This window comes from Natator depressus, chromosome 10 (genome assembly GCF_965152275.1).
Source record: "Natator depressus isolate rNatDep1 chromosome 10, rNatDep2.hap1, whole genome shotgun sequence".
Taxonomy (NCBI): Eukaryota; Metazoa; Chordata; order Testudines; family Cheloniidae; genus Natator; species Natator depressus.
Genome location: NC_134243.1, coordinates 12,999,764 through 13,019,600, shown reverse-complemented (window position 1 = coordinate 13,019,600; position 19,837 = coordinate 12,999,764). Strand labels below are relative to the sequence as shown.

At 41.8% G+C, this 19,837-nt stretch overlaps 1 protein-coding gene across 2 annotated transcripts in view; it reads right to left on the bottom strand.

The window, feature by feature from the left end:
- CHLSN (cholesin) overlaps positions 1–19,837 on the bottom strand; it is a 196,280-nt gene that overhangs the window by 162,036 nt on the left and 14,407 nt on the right. The window lies entirely within an intron of this gene.

The following is a 19,837-nucleotide window of genomic DNA, read 5'->3' as shown; positions in this document are numbered from 1 at the left end:
TCAAATTGATTTACATGAAAACTGTATGTTGGTGTTTCCTATACCTGTTTGTTCTGGTGTTATTTGCATATTTTCATCATCCACAGCATCTAAGGAACAATTTCACTTTTGCACATCTTCCCCGTGGGAGTGTGAATCCATCCCCTCTCAGGGAGGACGTCTGCTTTATCATACCTTCTACGTGTAGAATGAGTTGCTATACAACACTTAGCAACAAATCTCCCATATTTCTGCTATCTAACATGTGGTGTTTTGTCCTTTTCCCACCCACTTTCATCTCTGCAATTAACCAACATTATTCACCAGCTATTGATTTGTCAGTGTATATTAACTTCATCATGGAAAGATTGGCATTTCAACTGACATAGAATCAAAGGAATGGATTCTTCTCTCAGGTAAGCACTGCAAATGATAAAAGTCAGCCACATACAAAAATCATGCATGTACAAAAATCCTGGATTGTTCCTGGCAAGTGTCAAAATTACCAACATATCTTACCTGTAGTCAAAAAAAAAAAAAAAAACCCAACCCAAACCAGAAACCAATATCATAGATCACTGATTTTATTTTATTTAAGCTCACAAGAGGATTGCCTATTCTGTTTCTGGAGGCCCAAAGGAATGTTTCTTCTTGTTATAATGGATTGTAATTATATCTGTTGGATCTATGTGTTGGAAGAAGGTCTTTTCCTCAGCAAGAACAGATTATACAAAAAAGAGAAAGCATTTATGTTCAGAGATCTACCATGATAGCAAATATTAGCAGAGCTCCCCTTCCTGTGAATTAGCTGTTTCTACATGTAAAATATATTAGGAGATCATAATCACATACTATTTACTCACCCAGTTCCAAAGGATGTCCCAACACGAGTATCATGTTCTAAACATGATAAATGTCTAACTTTGGAAATAACTAATTTTTGACAATGTATCTTCAAAACTCTGAAAACTTTTTGTAATCAGCTATTTTTAATGTTCAGATACCACAATGACACCTAGAAATATCTAGGCAGGTTAGATTGTTATAGAGTGAAAAAACAATGTATAATGTCAGGAATGACAAAATATACAATTCCTCTTACTGCCGTAATGTACCACATTTAGACCCAAAATTACAAGTATGCCTTACCAGGATAAAAAAAAAAGGCAGTTTTCTGCTGCCTACACATTTTAGCTTTGAGTATAATTATGTGCTTCTTGAAATCCTATCTATAGTTCTTCAATTACTCACTAAATAAAGTCCTTTGCTAGGGTGCAGAAACAGCTCACCTCCTCCCACCACTTCTCTATCTTCTGTTTTTTAAATTCATGTAAATGAAGTAACATTCACATACATGCCATTCAACTTCTATGTTTGCTTTATCATCTACAGCTGCAATTAAACATAATCTGCCTACACCATCACATATGGGATCAGCTTGTTTCAGGAGTTCATCCATTTACAGAAAGGACAATAATTTGCCAAAGCAGGTTTCCCCTGCCCTTCTTTGAAGTTGGAAGGTGTGTTTATCATTAAGTATGAAGTGCTTTTGTGGGGGAGAAAAGGGGTACTCTGGGTTGCTCTCCCACTTTCTTCCTCAACATCACCTTTGAGTCCCACAATACAATGACCTGCTCTTTAGCCAAGGAAGGTAGGTCAATTCTCCAACTGGAGACCATTAACTCTGTTCCAAACGCTAGATCATTTAAGAAAAAATTTAAAAAAACTCCTCACTTCCAGTTCACTCCCCCTACCAATCTTCAACTCCCTGAACGAGAGACTGGGTTTAGGACTCAAATTCAGGTCTCCTGTATAGCAGGAACCAAAGATAAAAGTTATAAGTATTTTGCATCTGCTATTGATTTTGAAGGGAACTTTTACCTGCAGCAAGATTCTAGAGAAGTTAGAAAAAATTTAAAGCTATAAAACATCATTATTTTAAACTAAACCCATAATCTAACTGCAATATTTGTTTCAGAGTAACAGCCGTGTTAGTCTGTAATCGCAAAAAGAAAAGGAGTACTTGTGGCACCTTAGAGACTAACCAATTTATCTGAGCATGAGCTTTCGTGAGCTATGAAGTGAGCTGTAGCTCACGAAAGCTCATGCTCAAATAAATTGGTTAGTCTCTAAGGTGCCACAAGTACTCCTTTTCTTTTTGCAATATTTGTATTGCCAATTGTGTGAGGAGCAAACAACAATTTTTTGTGTCACTGGACAGACCTATCTTTTGTCAAAAAACAATTTTGCTTTAATCTAAATTAATTTAATTAGCAACTATTTCTAAGAACTATTAAATTTAATTTTAATTAATGCTTTTTATAAATTTAAATGCATTCCAGAAAATAGTCTGAACAATTAGATTTCCACTGTAAAAAATAAAGGATGTCCCAACATGAGTATAAATTATCAAAAATCAAATTAAAAAATGTAAAATATAACTTCAAAGGCAACCACTCAAAATTCTGAATAATTTAATCTTTGGAAAGGACTTCATGGGCATTGCTAAAATGTTAGGTGGATGCTTCACAAACACTGTATATAAAATCTATGTACATTACAGGTGCTTAAATACCTTGCTGTATTGGGGCCTATATGAAGTGTCTGGAGACATGAAAAAAACACACAGTATTACCACTAACGGTATTATTTCAAAAGTTCCCAATGAATTAGGAGCAAGTCCCACAGAAAATAATCAATGAGACTTGTACTCCTAAGCCATGTACAGGCTTTTGAAAATCCCATCTTACACTAACAAACCTGTCTCTTGAATACGTTCAGTATTAGCAAATGCCAAATAAGGAGATAAACCAAAAGACTGGTCCGTACAAATGAATGACACATCCAAATATGTTGTTTAGTGGAAGATTTATAATCAGAGATGAATAACTATAGATAAGTCACTAAAGCAATTGCCTCTGACAGCCGTGCACAACCTTTTGTAGTGATAATCAAGATGGGCCATTTCCAGCAGTTGACAAGAGCGTGTGAGGAACCGTGGGGGGGAATAAACAAGGGGAAATAGTTTTACTTTGTGTAATGACACATCCACTCCCAGTCTTTATTCAAGCCTAATGGAATGGTGTCCAGTTTGCAAATTAATTCCAATTCAACAGTCTCTCGTTGGAGTCTGTTTTTGAAGTTTTTGTTGTTGAAGAATTGCGACTTTTAGGTCTGTAAGCGAGTGACCAGAGAGATTGAAGTGTTCTCCGACTGGTTTTTGAATGTTATAATTCTTGACGTCTGATTTGTGTCCATTTATTATTTTACGTAGAGACTGTCCGGTTTGGCCAATGTACACGGCAGAGGGACATTGCTGGCACATGATGGCATATATCACATTGGTAGCTGTGCAGGTGAACGAGCCTCTGATAGTGTGGCTGATGTGATTAGGCCCCATGACGGTGTCCACGAATAGATATGTGGACAGAGTTGGCAACAGGCTTTGTTGCAAGGATAGGTTCCTGGGTTAGTGTCTTTGTTGTGTGGTGTGTGGTTGCTGGTGAGTATTTGCTTCAGGTTGGGGGGCTGTCCGTAAGCGAGGACTGGCCTGTCTCCCAAGATCTGTGAGAGTGATGGGTCGTCCTTCAGGATAGGTTGTAGATCCTTGATGATGCGCTGGAGAGGTTTTAGTTGGGGGTTGAAGGTGACGGCTAGTGGCGTTCTGTTATTTTCTTTGTTGGGCCTGTCCTGTAGTAGGTAACTTCTGGCTCTGTCAATCTGTTTCTTCACTGCAGCAGGTGGGTACTGTAGTTGTAAGAATGCTTGATAGAGATCTTGTAGGTGATGTCTCTATCTGAGGGGTTGGAGCAAATGCGGTTGTATCGTAGAGCTTGGCTGTAGACGATGGACCGTGTGGTGTGGTCTGGGTGAAAGCTGGAGGCATGTAGGTAGGAATAGCGGTCAGTAGGTTTCCGGTATAGGGTGGTGTTTATGTGACCATCGCTTATTAGCACCGTAGTGTCCAGGAAGTGGATCTCTTGTGTGGACTGGTCCAGGCTGAGGTTGATGGTGGGATGGAAATTGTTGAAATCATGGAGGAACTCCTCAAGGGCTTCTTTTCCATGGGTCCAGATGATGAAGATGTCATCAATGTAGCGCAAGTAGAGTAGGGGCCTTAGGGGACGAGAGCAGCTAGAGCTCACTGGTCACCTGGCGCTGGTTCTACTCCTTTTTTCCAGCTGCTAAATTGCATTCAAGCTAAAAACACATTAAATACTTCCCCAGTACTACTTCGGTATGTAAGCAATTGCTGTAGTTAGCACAAATGTTATAGGACTGCAACAGGGAAGTGAGGTTGTCTGTGAAGTTGTGAATGGTAGAGGAGGTGGGTCCACAAGAATCTCTCTATTAAGTAGTAGTCCACACTATGAAAAAGTATGAGAATCCATGATTTAAGAATTTAGGATCAGCTCTTTGATAGCCAAGTCAAAAAAAATTTAAATGTGCATTAAAATCTAATACCATTTGACAGCAATTTCTACAGAAGTAGGAAAAATCTGAAATTTAAGTAAAGAAATCAGCTGTATGAAACAGCTAATTTTTGCTTTTTATAATTATCCACCCTGGTAGCCCATTGGATTGGTTTGATTTTTGTTTAAAAAAAAAAAGGCAAATGAAATCAAACTGGGTTTTTTTAAACTTACAGCAAAAATATAGATACTGTATAAGAGTAAAACTATATTTCTAGCTGGTTTTAAAAGATTCCAAAAATGGCTTAAGGTCTTAACCAAGGTTAATGCAGCTAAATTTTTCCATGGCAAGAACAATACTGGGGAGGAAGTTCCGTTCCCCCATACTCCACCTGAAACCTCTTCCTTGGTTACCCATTCTGGTCACCATCCACACACCTAAGGCACTCTTGACACGGCTGCCTACAGCAGAACACAAGTCACAACTCCAAGAGAAATGCACATCTCGTTGGCCAGCAGTAAATTTCATGCCTGCAATATTGATTACATTCATGGCAGTCTGTGGCCATGAAACTTACTGCATCTGTGCCTTGCTATATAGGGGATGCTCACAGCAGGTTACAATGTTGTTTGTTTGTTTGTTTACATTTAACAAATTTGTTGCCAATGAGCTATTTTCACCTTAGAATTGGCATCAGCAAGCAAGGGATATTTTATTTTTTTTAAAGGTGACAACTCTGCTTATTCTTTAGTTCTGCTGTCAGGGTTTCAATACCATGTCTGACCCTCTGCTACATGTTAATGAGCTAGACATAGGATCTCAGAACATGAACAATCTTCATTCAGATTTATAATTTAGGCACGCTTTTTTCAAAGGTGTTATCAAAACTATTTACATTGACATGTTACTCTAAACTTTTAATGGTTGGCTTTAGGCTTCCTTTTAGCCTTCCTTCCCATCATTCAGTGATATGACAGAACGAGGAGCTAAGAATAAACAGCTACCTACTGAGCCAACCACAGTAGCTGACAACTGCAAAAGCACTGCCAATTCTGCTTTGTTCTGAGAATCTGAGATAGCACAGCTTCATCTCATTATTTCCAGCTCTGCCACTCAAATACTGCAAAACTACAGTATACTCTGATGAGCAGCTCTGGTGAATTTTGTAGCAGCATTAATGATAATATGAGCCTCAGTTTTGGAGACTGTGAAGTAGCTTTGATAATCTCCAGCAGAGCTGATGAACTCCAGTGCCCAATCCCATGGGCTACTTTCCAACCATTTTTCCCCCCAAATTCCCATCTCCCTTCACATCATATTTTTAACAATATGTTCTTTTCCATGACAATCTTATAACATGGTTACAGAAAATAGCTTTCTCCCCATACATTGATACATTTTTGGAATATTTTTAATATACAGGATTTTCACTTAAAGACAATGCTGAAAATTATTTAGAATATGATTTTAAAGGTTTTTGAAAAAATATTTTGTGATAAACATTGTGATTTAAGAGTTTGGAGAAGGATGCACTATTAACTAGAAATATTTACAATAATGCTTTGCAAGTTCAAATAAATAGAATTCTAAATAAGGATGGTCTTAGCATTGGGTACAATCCATTATTTAAAGAAATTCTGCTTAGCTTTTTACTTCTGTATTTACTAATAACTACTGTGATGATTTGTTTCAGAGTAGCAGCCGTGTTAGTCTGTATCCGCAAAAAAGAAAAGGAGTACTTGGCTTATGCTCAAATAAATTTGTTAGTCTCTAAGGTGCCACAAGTACTCCTTTTCTTTTTGTGATGATTTGGAGAATCTGTCTATGCACAACTTACCACAATTTCATAACATCAACCAGAATTCATATCATTTGTGAAGTCAGTCATATTCTATCAGGGCTGTGTTCAGGTATCTTAGTAGTCCCTGATTAGGGACAACAGAAAGTAGTTAAACCTTGATGGCTCCCATTCAAATTGGGAGTGTTTTAGGACAATGGGATGGCCACATCCTAAATAAAACCAATTTTCTCCAACTTCTCTGCAAAAGAGAGTGGGGTTGGGAGAGTGGAAAATCCCCAGAGAACAAAGATCAGACATTAACACTGGGTTTTAGAGACTGCAAGGCGGGGAGGACGGGGAGAGAAATCGGAGGAATTCACAGAGACAAGTATCAGAGGGATAGCCGTGTTAGTCTGTATCCACAAAAACAACGAGGAGTCTGGTGGCACCTCAAAGACTAACAGATTTATTTGGGCATAAGCTTTCATGGGTAAAAAACCCCACTTCGTCAGATGCATGGAATGAAAATTACAGATACAGGCATAAATATACTGGCACATGCAGAGAAGGGACTTACCTTACAAGTGGAGAACCAGTGTTGACAAGGCCAACTTTCTCCACTTGTAAGGTGACTCTTCAAGTTGGGCAAGAGAGAACAGAGGGGCATGCTTTCATAGCAGAGTGTCCTCCTTTCTTAACTACAGGACAAGCTGATAAAGGAGGAGGAAACTGGATGCAGAGGAAAGAGAGACTCCATGATTCAAAAGAGAAGCCATGTGCAAAAGGTACTGGCCTCCTAGAGCAGTGTTTCTCAAATGTGGCCACCAGGGGTTTTTCTTGTAGTCACAGCCTTCTGAGTTGATTGGGGGGGGGGGGGGAGAGAAGGGGGCAGGGGCGGGAGAGAAGTGGCAAAATAGCAGCCCCTCCCTGTTGCTCCTGGATGCACCGCCTTGGTGTTCGTTACTAGGGCCACCAGCAGGGGTTGGACCCTGCCCCCCTCCGGAGACACCTGGGGCACAACGCTGGAAGCAGGCAGACAGTAAGTTCCCCACCTTCCCAGGGACAGTGGGGCTCAGGCTTTGGTCTTCAGCCCTGGGGAGGCAGGGCAGCACGCTCTGGCCATGGAGCTTCGGGCTCTAGCCCTGAGCTCCAGCCCTGGGCTACGGCTGTGTGGCAGCAGGCCCCATGCTCCATCCGCACAGCCTTGGGCTCCATCCCCAGGCCCTGTCTGTGGAGCTTTGGGATCTAGACACAGGGATTTCAGGCTCCAACCCACAAGTATTTTAGGAAAAAATATGAGAGCGGCCACCAGCAAGAGTTAGTGGCCGCACTCTGAGGCCATCAAAAATTTTGTCCTGAGAACCCCTGTCCTAGAGGACTCTGACATGAGCCCAAAGAATGCACAAGAGTGGTGAGGAAATGGAGGCAGAGAAATATATACAGGTATTTTATTATTTTGTCTAGATCTGTACATTTCTTATGCTAGCTAACATAAAGAGCTATTTGTTTTTGGAACCCTTACAATGCTTGTGTCTCTATTTGCTTCCACTATCACATGTCCCTGGAGAGGTGAACTGTAAACCTACATTTCCCACAAGGTTGGAACTCTGAAAGGGGATGTGCTAAAGCTACTGGGGACTGGGAAGTCTGAGGAGTCAGCACTTGTCCTGCGTGCCTGCCTGGGTCAGCAGGACCATGAAGTCCCATTGTCATGAAGTGATAACAGAGTCTGGGCCCACGAAGCGTGCAACAGGTGCCATGGAAAGAGACAGTGTTGCAGCCTAATGTTGCGATATCCGGATGAGAGAGCTTTACCAGCTTTGTGACAATTACACTCAAAATATACATAAAGACCATTCCACTGTTTAAATTAAACAATTTTTGTTTAAAAATCCCCAGCCTGCTTGACTAATAAGTGCAGTCACTGGTAATTGTTAAAAGTTTGGCAAATTACTAGGAAAATATGTTTTGGGAAGACAGACAAAAGAAGGAGAAAGAAACAGTGTCGAGAATCGAAGAAGTTGACTTCCTTTGGAGTTGGGATGGGAGTTTTTTGATGGAAGGCCAAATATATCAAATATATCCCTAACACAAAAGGTCGGGATAAATTCATTTCTTACCTCAGCACAGGATATACCTCCTGTTTTAGGCCTTCTCTCAACAGAGGCAGCAACATAATGGCCATCAAGTGTCATCATCCTTGCCATAGAGTTCTCCCACATAGGAAGTGCTATAAAACTTCACTGAAGAAGGAGCAGCGGAAATAGTCCTCACCTGAACACTGATACATTTTAATTCTTGTATTCTGGTGCCTGGACACCTCAGTAATAAGAGTGCTAGGTATGGAGGAGAGGAAAAGAGAGCATGCACAAATACAGAAATAAGTACCACGTGTGGGTGTAAAGGCATCCCGATCATCTACCTATAGATTAAGTAGCAATAGAAAGGCAGAGTTAAGGATGCGTGTGGCAACAATTTTAAAATTTCTTGGCTTTCAAATATCAATAATAACTGAAGTCATAAAGTTTACTTCTGACATCATTACAATCTTAATGTAATTATGCTTTTTGCGTAGGTATTCATAATAAAAGGAAACTGTTTATATAGTGAAACTTTGATTTGTTGATCTAGTTATGACTCTAACCCCGAATTTGATTTGGTTCTAGCTGTGGGCCAGATTATCAGTTACTGGGACAAGTGCTGAATTTCTTGAAACTGACTGTGCATTCCAAAATTTTATGCACAATCAGTAAAGGGAGATGGACTATAACACAGTCACTCTTAATATGTTGTCCACACTATGGAAAAAGTTTGAGACTCTGAATTGTAGCCCATCAGGTTTTGTTTTTAGATTAGGTGAAATTATTAATTGAAAATTAGATTAATTATGAATTTAGGTCTTGTTTCCATTTGTAAATTGCTCATGAGTTGATCCATTTTTTTTGTTGGCATCCTTTCATCTACGAGAGACGGTGGAAACTGCAGCCTATGATGCAGATGGTTTGCAATGTCTCATGTGACTGAATAGGCTAATCCAAGATTTGCATGATCTTTGGCAGTTATTGCAAATATATCTTGGTTGGGAGCAGCTTGCTTCCTATGGGCTCTTTTCTCCTCAAGCTGGAGGAGCCAGCTCCTGTCATAAACTTTGATACCCTGATGGAGACAATGGTGCCACTTGTTACGATCACTTGCCAAGATTTCCCATTGGTCAGGATCAATTCCAAATTCCTTCATATCTCGCTTGGGATGTCCTGTTGTTCTTGCTCCTTCTGATGGCTCCCCGCATACCATGTCCTTGGGTATGCATCCATCTTCCAACCTCAGATGGCCCAGCCAGTGCATCGTCTTTCCTTGAGCAGGGCTGTCACAATTGGTAAATCTGCCCTTTGAAGAACCTCTCCATTGGTGACTTTATCTTGCCATTTGATGTTGAGTATGCAGTGTAAACAACATAGGTGGAAACTGTTCAACCTTTTCTCCTGATGAGCCTAAGTTGCCCATGTTTCCTCACCATACATGAGAGTGCTGAGGACGCAAGCTTGGTACCCTAGCATTTTGGTCTTGATGGTAAGCTTTGAGGTGTTCCATGCCCTTTTAGTTAGTCTGCTAAAGGTGGTGGCAGCCTTTCCAATGCAAAAATTTAGTTCTTCATCCAGTCCGAGGTTGGTAGTCACAGTAGAACCTAAATAGCTGAACTTTTGGGCTACTTCTAGCTGGTTTGCATTTAAGGTAATTGAAGGATCTTGTGGAATCCCCTGTCCTAATACAACTGTTTTCTTGATGCTGATGGTGAGAGCAAATGCCTGACAGGTATTTGAAAAGTTCTTGTAATAGATCTTCATTGTGGGCAGCATCATCAGCTAATAGAAGTTCCCTGTTTAGCACCTTTTTGACTTTGGTCCTTGATTTAAGTCGGGACAGATTGAAGTGTTTCCCATTTGATCTTGTGTGAAGATACACTCCATCTTTCATGTCCTTAAACGCAGAGTTCAAGAGTACTGAGAAGAAGATTCCAAAGAGTGTAGTGGCAAGAACAAATCCTTGCTTCGCTCCGCTTTTCATCTCAAAGCTGTCCGAAGTGATCCGTCAAGCTGGACAGTTGCTCTCATGTTGTTGTGGAATGAACGCTTAAGACTTAACAGGGCTGATGGACATCCTATCTTTTCTAGTATTGCAAATAGACCTGCTCTGCTGACTGTGTCGAATGAATCATAGAATATCAGGGTTGGAAGGGACCTCAGGAGATCATCTAGTCCAACCCCCGGCTCAAAGCAGGACCAATCCCCAATTTTTGCCCCAGATCCCTAAGTGGCCCCCTCAAGGATTGAACTCACAACCCTGGGTTTAGCAGGCCAACGTTCAAACCACTGAGCTATCCCTCTCCCCTCTTCATGAGCCATGGCATTAAGGGGTAGGCTGGGTCCCCAGAGATAACTATAGGCATTTCAACATCTCCAACGGTTATTTTCTGGTCTGGAAAGTAAGTCCCTTGCTGCAGCTGTTCATACAGACCAGAGTTCCTGAAGATGCGAGCGTCATGTACCTTTCCCGGCCATCCCACGTTGATGTCGGTGAAACGTCCCAGGTGATCCACCAGTGCTTGCAGCACCATTGAAGAGTACCCTTTGCGGTTTATGTACTGGCTGCCCTGGTGGTCCGGTCCCAAGATAGGGGTATTCATTCCGTCTATGCTTTGGTTAGGTCCACAAAGGCGACGTACAATGGTCGGTTTTGCTCTCTGCACTTTTCTTGGACTTGTTGCAGAGAAAATATCATGTCTAAAGTTGATCTTCCAGCCCTGAATCAGCACTGTGATTCAGGGTAGACACGATTCACCAGCTGTTGTAGGCAGACTAAGATTACTTTTGTGAAAGCTTTTCCTGCTATGCTTAGAAGTGAGATACCCCTGTAGTTGGTGCAGTTGCCCTTTTCACCTTTATTTTTATACAAAGTGATGATGTTTGCATCACGTATCTCATCCTCTTTCCAGCACTTAAGTAGCAGCTGATGAAGATATGGTAATAGGCTGTCTTTCCCACACTTGAGGATTTCCGCTGGGATGCCATCTTTTCCAGGAGCCTTGCCACTTGATAGCAAATCAGTGGCCTTGCTTAGCTCTTCTACAGTGGGCTCCACATGTAGCTCTGGCATGACCTGTAGAGTTGGTATTTGGTCCAGTGATTTGCTGGTGATGTTTCTTTCTTATGCATATAGCTCTGAATAGTGTTCAACACAAACGAGAAAACTGCTTGCTTTTATCTGTAATGATTTCACCGCTGTGCGATTTGAGAGGAGCAACCTTGTTGACAGTGGGACCTAGAGCTTTCTTCAGGCCATCATCCATGATTTTGAGGTTTCCTTTGTCTGAGGCTGTCTGTATCTCTTCATGGAGCTTGATCCAGTAATGATTTGCACAGCGTCTGCTTGCTTGCTGTATCTCAGTTTCTGCATGATCCATTTAGGGTTTTTTTATATGTAGGTATTTGCTAATAGTCTGAACAAAATTTGCAAACTAGAAATAAATTCACTATTATTTGTGTTGTTTTAGGAGAATATGGAGCTTCCTCTACAATCATTGGTGGTTAAACAACACAGCAAGTTCTTACATGGAAAAATAATACTGGGAAAGTATAAAACTTTTTTAGCTTACTGTATTGTGATTGAGAACTGGAAACATGGAGAGCCAGCATCATGTGACCAGTTAGCTCTCTGCAGACAACCAGCAAGTGCTCCAATGAGCCATAGTTTGCAAACCACTCAGCTATAATAATGCAACTTACATACTGCAAGAACTTCTCTGAAATAACAGCATCTGACACTTTGCAAGCCTTCAAAAACTTGATATCCTTGCAACATGGTTCAAATCACATCTTGCAAACCATATGTCTCTATTTCCCTGTAATACCTCAGGGCTTTGTAATGGGGCCATTACAGTACTTTCCATTGACATGTTTCCCACTTGCTTCAGTTTTCCATCATTATAGTATAACACCGTCATGGTGATTACACACCATGCACCTTTTTTACTCTCTCTGCTTTGGTTGCAGCCTCTGTTCTGCTGCAGTGTCTGGCAAAGATTCAGGATTAGATAGCTCCACATTTTCTAAACCTCAATTTGGAAAGATTGAAATAATGTTGGCTGGTTTGTGACATGTGTCTGTGATGCCTGTAGTAATTTCCAGACTTCAGGCAGTCAGCTTTTGCAGAGGGAGAACGAGATAATGAAGTGCAGCAAGCACCCAAGGGCAGGCAGCTACTGACAAAAATAAGGGGGAAGGGCTCACAAGAGTTGGCAGCTACTTGACCGAGTCCAACTAATCTTTGGAATTAAACTCCAATGTCCCTATTTAAGGAAAAAACACTTTTACTGTACCTTGAATTTTAAAGGCTACAATTATTTTAGAAGAAATCCTTTAGGAAATGTAGGAACCCTGACGACTCCGGTTGGCACCAAGCTGCCAACTGGGCCATTAAAAGTCAGGTTGGCTGTGCAGTGGAGGCCTTGAGCTAAGGCAGGCTCCCTACCTGCCCTCGCTCCGCACAGCTCCTGGAAGCAGCCACCGGGTCCCTGCGGCCCCTAAGCGCTGGGGCAGCCAGGGACTGGGAGGCTCCATGCGCTGCCCCCGCCCTCAGCGCCAGCTCCACAGCTCCCATTGGCCGGGAACCGTGACCACCACACAGAGCCGCATGGCCACCCATGTGCCTAGAGGCCACGGGGACCTGGCAGCCACGTCCTTGGAACCACAGTAAGCCGCCGGGACCCTGCCCCCCTACCAGCCAGCCCAGAGTCCCCTCCTGGATCCCAACCCCTCATCCCCCACCCCACCCCAGAGCCCGCACCCCCCAGCTGGAACCCTCACCCCTCTTACACCCCAACTCCCTCCTGTGTCCCAAACCCCTCATCACTGGCCCCATCCTCAGCCGGAGCCCTCACCCCCCTGCACCCCAACTCCCTGCCCCAGCCCAGAGCCCACTCCTGCACCCCAACCCCTCATCCCCAGCCCCACCCCAGAGCCTGCACCCCCAGCCCAAAGCCCGTAACACCCCTCCCCCTCCCCCCGACCCCAGCTCCCTTTCCCAGCCCAGTGAAAGTGAGTGAGGATACGGAAGAGTAAGCGACAGAGGGAGGGGATTGGAGTGAGTGGGAGGCGGGGCCTCAGAGAAGGGGCGGGGCAGGAGTGATCGGTTTTGTGTGATTAGAAAGTTGGTAACCCTAAGGAAATCACAGAACTACAGGCCTCTACCCAAAACATCGGAAAATATAGACATGAGCATAGCCATGATTACAATAACTTTAATCAAGAGAAAAAAACAGCAATCCCTCACCTGTTCCAAAGAGAATCAGAAAAGAGAAAAAGACAAAACAGCAAGTAACAAAAGGTTTCAGAGTAACCGCCGTGTTAGTCTGTATTCGCAAAAAGAAAAGGAGTACTTGTGGCACCTTAGAGACTAACCAATTTATTTGAGCATGAGCTTTCGTGAGCTACAGCTACATCGGATGAAGTGAGCTGTAGCTCACAAAAGCTCATGCTGAAATAAATTGGTTAGTCTCTAAGGTGCCACAAGTACTCCTTTTCTTTTCGCAAGTAACAAAAGGGGGCCTCATCCAAAGCCAACTGAAGTCAATGGAAAGACTCCCACTTACTTTAATGGGTACAGCTCAGGCCTAAAGTGGGTAAATATGAGAAACAAAGTTTCTGTTCTTTACAATATAAGAAAAAAAATATGAACTAGGCAGAATGTTACTAGCTAATAAAGGCTCAATTTTTCACATACTTGACCATTTTTCTCTATACTGTATATAGAATCTCTGATTATTCTTGAAGGGGTCTGGTACTACCCCGTGGTTACAGCCTCTTGACAAGTTTTCATGTGATTTAAATGGTGCCTGGTGCGAAGGTTGAGGATCTCTCGAGGCATCTAGATAGACTTATGTGTAGTGCTGGTGGTCGTGGCACATATAGGTACCAATGACGTAGGGAAGGGTAGGAGAGACGTCCTGGAGGCCAAATTTAGGCTGCTAGGAAAGAGACTGAAATCCAGGACCTCTAAGGTGGCATTCTCAGAAATGCTACCAGTTCCACGCGCAGGGCCAGGTGTGTAGGCAGAGCTTCAGAGTCTCAATGCGTGGATGAGACGATGGTGTAGAGAGGAGGGGTTGAGATTTATTAGGAACTGGGAAAACTTTTGGGATATACAGGAAGGATGGGCTCCACCTAAACCAAAGTGAATCCAGACTGCTGGCACTTCACATTAAAAAGGTTGCAGAGCAGTTTTTAAACTAAGAGATGGGGGGAAAGCCGATTGCTGCAGAGGCGCTAGTGGATCGGACAGAGACTTCTCTTAGAGGAGAGTCTATTGACAGAGATTCTCTACGTTTTAATCAGGAGGAGGGGATGGAAGAGGATAAAGCGTGGGCCAGATCAAACGAGAAACATTCACATAAAGAATCTGACACATCAGAAAAGGGCAGACAAATAAGCAGAGATAAGTTTTTAAAGTGCTTGTACACAAATGCTAGAAGTCTAAATAATAATATGGGTGAATTAGAGCGCCTTGTGTTAAAGGAGGATATTGACATAATAGGCATCACAGAAACCTGCTGGAGAGAGGACAATCAACGGGACACAATCATTCTGGGGTACAAAATATATCGGAAGGACAGAACAGGTCGTGCGCGGGGGGGGAGGGGTGTGGCACTATATGTGAAAGAAAAGGTAGACTCAAATGAAATAAAAATTTTAAATGAATCCACATGTTCCATAGGATCTCTAATGGATAGTAATTCCATGCTCTAATAAGAATATAACAGTAGGGATCTATTATCGACCACCTGACCAGGACAGAGATAGTGACGATGAAATGCTAAGGGAGATTAGAGAGGCTATCAAAATAAAAAACTCAATAATAGTGGGGGATTTCAATTATCTTCATATTGACTGGGTACATGTCACCTCAGGACAAAATGCAGAGACAACATTTCTCAATACTTTAAATGACTGCTTCTTGGAGCAGCTGGTACAGGAACCCACAAGGGGAGAGGCAACTCTCGATCTAGTCCTGAGTGGAGCGCAGGATCTGGTCCAAGAGGTAATTATAACAGGACCGCTTGGAAATAGTGACCATAATATAACAACATTTAACATTCTGTGGTGGGAAGAACACCTCAACAGCCCAACACCGTGGCATTTAATTTCAGAAAGAGGAACTACACAAAAAATGAGGAGGTTAGTTAAACAGAAATTAAAAGGTACAGTGACTAGAGTGAAATCCCTGCAAGCTGCATGGACACTTTTCAAAGACATCATAATAGAGGCTCAACTTAAATGTATACCCCAAAATAAAAAACACAGTAAAAGAACTAAAAAAGAGCCACCGTGGCTTAATCACCATGTAAAAGAAGCAGTGAGAGATAAAAAGGCATCTTTTTAAAAGTGGAAATCAAATCCTAGTGAGGTAAATAGAAAGGAGCATAAACACTGCCAAATTAAATGTAAAAATGTAGTAAGAAAAGCCAAAAACTCAAAAGGTAATAACAAAATGTTTTAAGTACATCAGAAGCAGGAAGCCTGCTAAACAACCAGTGGGGCCCTGGACGATCGAGATACAAAAGGAGCACTTAAAAATGATAAAGTCATCACAGAGAAGCTAAATGAATTCTTTGCTTCAGTCTTCACAGCTGAGGGTGTTAGGGAGATTCTCAAACCTGAGCCATCTTTTGTAGGTGACAAATCTGAGGAATTGTCACAGATTGAAGTATCACTAGAGGTGGTTTTGGAATTAACTGAGAAACTTAACAGTAACAAGTAACCGGGACCAGATGACATTCACCGAAGAGTTCTGAAAGAACTCAAATGTGAAATTGCGGAACTATTAACTATGGTTTGTAACCTGTCCTTTAAATCAGCTACTGTACCCAATCACTGGAAGATAGCTAACATAACGCCAATATTTAAGAAGGGCTCTAGAGGTGATCCTGGCAATTACAGACTGGTAAATCTAACGGCAGTACCGGGCAAATTAGTTGAAACAATAGTAAAGAATAAAATTGTCAGACACATAGAACAACATAAATTGTTGCGCAAAAGTCAACGTGGCTTCTGTAAAGGGAGATCATGTCTTACTAATCTATTACAGTTCTTTGAGGGAGTCAACAAACATGTGGACAAGGGGGATCCAGTGGACATAGTGTACTTAGATTTCCAGAAAGCCTTCGACAAGGTCCCTCACCAAAGGCTCTTATGTAAATTACGTTGTCATGGGATAAGAGGGAAGATCCTTTCATGGACTGAGAACTGCTTAAAGGACAGGGAACAAAGGGTAGGAATAAATGGCAAGTTTTCAGAATGGAGAGGGGTAACTAGTGGTGTTCCCCAAGGGTCAGTCCTAGGACCAATTCTATTCAACTTATTAATAAATGATTTGGAGAAAGGGGTAAACAGTGAGGTGGCAAAGTTTGCAGACGATACTAAACTGCTCAAGATAGTTAAGACCAAAGCAGACTGTGAAGAACTTCAAAAAGACCTCACAAAACTAAGTGATTGGGCAACAAAATGGCAAATGAAATTTAATGTGGATAAATGTAAAGTAATGCACGTTGGAAAAAATAACCCCAACTATACATACAATATGATGGGGGCTAATTTAGCTACAACTAACCAGGAGAAAGATCTTGGAGTCATCACGGATAGTTCTCTGAAGACGTCCATGCAGTGTGCAGCAGCAGTCAAAAAAGCAAACGGGATGTTAGGAATAATTTAAAAAGGGATAGAGAATAAGACGGAGAATATCATATTGCCCTTATATAAATCCATGGTACGCCCACATCTTGAATACTGCGTACAGATGTGGTCCCCTCATCTCAAAAAAGATATACTGGCATTGGAAAAGGTTCAGAAAAGGGCAACTAAAACGATTAGGGGTTTGGAACGGATCCCATATGAGGAGAGATTAAAGAGTCTAGGACTTTTCAGCTTTGAAAAGAGGAGACTAAGGGGGGATATGACAGAGGTATATAAAATCATGAGTGGTGTGGAGAAAGTGAATAAGGACAAGAGCATGAGGTTGTGGCCCTGACCATCTTGGCTAATAGCCACTGATGGACATATCCTCTTTTTTTTAACCCAATTATACTTTTGGCCTTTGCAACATCCCCTGGCAACAAGTTCCACAGGTTGAATGTGTATTGTGTGAAGAAGTACTTCTATATGTTTATTTTAAACCTGCTGCCTATTAATTTCATTGGGTGGCCCCTGGTTCTTATGTTATGTGAAGGGGTAAATAATTCTCTATTCACTATCTCTACAGTACTCATGATTTTATAGACCACTATCATACCTCACTGGCGTATCTAGGGCTGCTTCTTAGATAGTAATCTGAACTTAATGTCACCCCTTAATTTTGATAATGAATCTCAAAAATCACTATATCATTCCACCAGGAATCCATCCTGTTAAATTATTTTACCTTTCCTAGGAACACTTGTAAAATAAATAAGAATTATTTCTGCCTCTAACTGCTGTTTCCTCATACTATTCCTACTCTTATTAAGAAATGGTAAATCTAATACTCTTAAAATTCCTGAGAAAGCATTTCTGTTCTACTGACCTGCATAATATAACAGATAAACATTTGGTAAGCATTCACTAATTTTGCTTGGTTCCAAGACTACCATCTGATGCACAAGTTATTTTCATTTATCTATCTTATTATTCATTAATAGCTAAAACAAATATGACCCAGTCTTTTCACCTCACTCATGTTATTTAGTTTATAGATGCAGAATTTTTTTTCTGCCTCTTTGGGGGATATCAAATTATATTTACATATCAAGCAAAATAGTTCTCCATGGGTTTCTTATTTATACTATGGAACTTTTCCAATCTTCCCTCCCCCTCAAACCTTTTAAAATTTTAATACATATAATTTGTCCCCTAATAAAAATCTTTAATACAGATTCCCCTACAACACAAAAGATAAAATATTGGGGTGATGAAAATATGGTCTTTGGTAAAATCAGCAAAACTGAAATCTCTCAGTAAGTAAACTACATTTTACAAGTTTGTTTTGCCAACAACTTAATGTTAACAAAATTGTATCAAGAGTAACAGCCAAGCAACAAGAAGATTCTGACTCATAATACAGTGTCTTACATTGGGTATATGTCCAACTCTCAAGCCCAGTCAAGGAAACCTGTTTTTGTATGCACAGCTCTCCTCATTTCATCCCATACTGAGATGTGGCATCTTGATTGCCATCTTTTTAATCTCCTCTAGCAAACTTACTGCTTAAATCAACTCTCAACTAAAAACTGTGGCCAACGCAAGTTGCATTGTCAGACAGCCACCAAGTCTGTATATCAGTTGGGCACTTTCATACTTGGCTGCTTGGGTCTGCACTGCATGTACGCACCAGAAGTGCTTGTATCGATATAAAACATGGTGCACCATGAGTAGGTATCCCAGTGCGCCACATGCTGCTATCTGGTACAATGCCTTTTGGTAAATTTGCACAATGCGTTGTGGGATACTAATGACTTGCTCAGTGATCTCCAAGCGCTTAGGGTCAAGCTCGCAGCATGCAACTTTCTTCATCCCATAATGCCACTCATATCCCATAATTTTCACACCATTTTCCCCCCCAAAGATCCCAAAAAACCCCACAGCACTTTTGGGTGAATGCCATCTCTTACAGAAGTCTGGAGCCCACAGAGCTCTGCACTATTCTCATAACATCGCAGATACAAGACACATGATTCTCCTGTATATGTAGACCAGCAGGAAGTGCCCCAGCACTGGGAGACGTGACAACTACTTTTAAGGACAGTTTGCTGAGGGAAATAACCAAAAAACAATTCACGGTGGTTGGTGGCATTCACAGAGCAGCTGCAGACAGTGGAGCACCACTTCTGTGCCTGAGAAATGACCCGACTGGTCGGACTGCATCATAATGCAGGTTTGGGACAACAAGCGGTAGCTGAAGAACTTTCAGATGCAAAAGGCCACATTCTGGATTTGTGTGCTGATCTCATCCTAACCCTCCAACTTATAGACAGCAGAACGAGAGCTGCACTGACAGTAGAGGAGTAAGTGGAAGGAAGCTTGCAATGCTGGATTGCTACTAGTCAGTGGGAAATCATTTTGGAGTTGGAAAACCCACAGCGCGGGTCATTGTCATGCAAGTGTGTAGGGCAATTAATGTCTCCTGCTACAAAGGACTGAGAGTCTCAGCAACGGGCAAGAAACCGTGGATGGATTTGCGGCAATAGGATTCCTGAACTGCTGTGGGACCATAGATGGCATGCATATCCCTATTTAGGTACCAGCCCACCTTGTCACAGAGTACATCAACGGTAAGGGCTACTTTTCTATGGTTATGCAAGCATTGATGAATCCCCAGGGACACTTCACCAGTACCAATGTGAGACAGTCACAAAATGTGCATGACGCCCACATCTTTAAGAACACAGAACTGTTCAGAAAGCTGCAAGGAGGGACATTCTTTTCTGACAGGTGGATTACCATTGGCAATACTGAAACGCAATTAAGAATTCTATGGGACCCGGCTTGCCCCTTGTTCCCCTGGTTAAGAAGCCATACATTAGCCACCTTAACAGATTCAACTACCGGCTCAGCATGTGTAAATGACAGTTGAATGTGCCTT